Source organism: Grammomys surdaster, unplaced genomic scaffold (genome assembly GCF_004785775.1).
Source record: "Grammomys surdaster isolate TR1022 unplaced genomic scaffold, NIH_TR_1.0 263, whole genome shotgun sequence".
In the NCBI taxonomy this organism is placed as follows: Eukaryota; Metazoa; Chordata; class Mammalia; order Rodentia; family Muridae; genus Grammomys; species Grammomys surdaster.
In genome coordinates, this window is record NW_021604704.1 from 3,261,015 (window position 1) to 3,263,811 (window position 2,797).

Genomic DNA, 2,797 nt, shown 5'->3' on the forward strand with positions numbered 1-2,797 from the left:
AGATAGATAGATAGATAGATAGATAGATAGATAGATAGATAGATAGATAAATAGATAGATATATAAAGAAAGAGGCCATGGATTTGAAAGACAGGAAGAAAGGGTATATAAGAGGGTTTGGAGATAGCACAGGGAAGGGAGACATGGTGTAATTGTACTTTAATGTCAAAAATACATACATTATGCATTTATTTAAGAAATAAATACATAAAATACCTTAAATTGTACCCAAAAAGTTGCAAGGGGCCCTAGGAACGTTTTTAGCTCAGTGAGTAAAGCACTTGGCATATAAGCATGATGACCTGAATTCACATCTACAGCACCTCACATATGAAGTCAGGCATGATAACATGCTATTGAAAAGCCACATCAGGAGGAGGCAGAAATGGAGGGATTCTGGAGATGGACACTCAGTTGCTGACCAGCTAAGCTACTTGGCAAGCTCCAGGTTCAGTAGAAGACTTTGTCTTAACAAATAAAGTGAAGAGCATTCCAGGATGATGTCAGACACTAATCTCTGGCCTCGATACACAAGTACATGTAGTGACACATGGGTGTACACATATGAACATGTACACACATATACTCAGGCATACACAAAGGAAGATAGGTAAATGAATACTTAAAAAGCAAACAAGTTGCATGTAGCAACTTATAGCAAACTTCCATAGTCCTATGTTGCCAGGCATCCATTGTGAATATAGGTTGTAGCTTCTCATGCCAACAGCTTAGTCACAGTTGATGGCACTTCCAATTTCAGATCTTCTCAATTTTTGTCTTCATTGCAAGGAAGGTGGGTATTTGTAAAGGGGAAGACAGGAGAAACAGGCTTGGGGTGAAAGAAGGAGAGATGATGTTTGCTCTTGAACTGTTTAATACCGTACTAGTTAATTTGTTTATCACTTTGACCAAATACATGGCAAGAGGCGGTATAAGGGAAGAAGGGTGTGACAAGAGTTTAAGACAGCTTTGGCAGTCAGAAAGCGGTGGGGGGGTACATAACCCCCAAGCCTCACCTCAGAGCAGCCCATGTCCATCAGCCAGGCCCCAGCTCCTGTGAATTCCATAACCTCCACCAAAAGTACCAGAAGCAAGGGACCACCTTTTCAACAAACATGAACCTAGGGGACATGTCCCACCACCCTTAGCAAGAATGACAGTTTCACCAGCTCACAGAGCTTTCGGGTCAAACATATGCATTTCCTTCCTACTCAAAAAGGTCCTTCAACTCAGGCAGATGGAGCTCTGTGCCTCTGGCTCTTACAATCTTTCCACCTGTCTTCGGTGATGTTCCTTGAGTCATAGATGTTGGGGTTGTGTTGTAGATGTAGTAATTGATGTGGGATAGCCTGTGGTCAGTTATTCTCTGCATTTTGACCAGTTATAGATTTTAGTGATGAGCTCTATCTGCTACAAAAAGAAGTTTCTTGAAGGTAGGACCCCATTGCTGAAGGCAGCACAAACTTTGGACACAGGGCTTGAGGACGCAGAGGAAATGAGCTGGAATTAACATAGAAGCCTCTTCCCTAAGGACTGACTCTCACAGGCTTGGAAGGAGTGTGTATAAGGTGCCAAGGGAGAAAAGCAATTAGAAGTCCTACCCAGCTATAAAGCATATGAACCATAGACCTAACCAGCACAGCAAGGTAACCCCTAGAGTAGCAGAGGGGCACCTACATCTTGACCCTCAATAGCCATTTCATTGGACTTAAGGTTCATTCACTGGGAGGGAATTCATGCCTGGTAGTAGAAACCTGACCTGTGGTCGATGAAGTCATGGACCCTAGAGAACATATTACTGCCACTTTCCAAAACAATGTAATCCCAACTGCATGCTAAATACTTACACCCACAGAGAAGTATAACACTCACTTCACCAAGGAAGCTTTTGTTATTTTTTTTAAACTGGCAATGGTGATGCACACATTTAATCCCAGCACTCAGAAGGCAGAGGCAGGCAGATCTCTGAGAGTTCAGGGCCATCCTGTACTACAAAGTGAGTTACAGGTTAGCCAGGGCTACATACAGAAACCCTGTCTCAAAAATCAAAAAAACAAAGATTTATTTGAGCAGAGTGTGTTGGTGCAGCCCTTGATCCCAGCACTCAGAAGGCAGAGGCAGGCCCATCTCTGTGAGTTCAAGACCAAGTTGATCCACAGAGCAAATTCCAGGACAGCCCGGGCTACATAGAGAACTCCTGTCTTGAAACCACCACCTCCCAATTTTTATTTTTAAATGTGTGTGTGTGAGTGCATGTGTGTGTGTGTGTGTGTGTGTGTGGTGTGTCCCTACATGTGTGATGATGTCTATAGAGTCCAGAAGAGGGTGTTGGGTCCTTGGGAACTGGAGTTACAGACTGTTGTAAGATGCCCAACAATAGGTATTTGGAAACAAACTCAGGTCTCTGGAATACCAGCAAATGCTCTTAACCAATGAGCTTTCTCTCCAGCTCCTTCTTTTTTCTCTTTTTTGAGGAAGGGTCTCATTGTGCAGCTTAGAGTGCCTTGGAACTTATTATGCAGCCCAGGCTGGCCACACCAGGGCTCTTGGCACCAATGATGTGTTTATAAAAAGATAAAGAGATAAAGAGTATGTTTAGTGGGTGTGTGGAGAGGTATAGGGGAAGGGGATGTCTCAGCGGGCCCATGCCAAGGTATCCCTTCCCCCTGAGGGACCAGTCACACACCTGTATAGCATAGAATAGAGTTTATTCAGGGCATGGGGAGGGGAGCCAGGAGGGTAGTAGAAGCAGAGAGAGAGAGAGAGAGAGAGAGAGAGAGAGAGAGAGAGAGAGAGA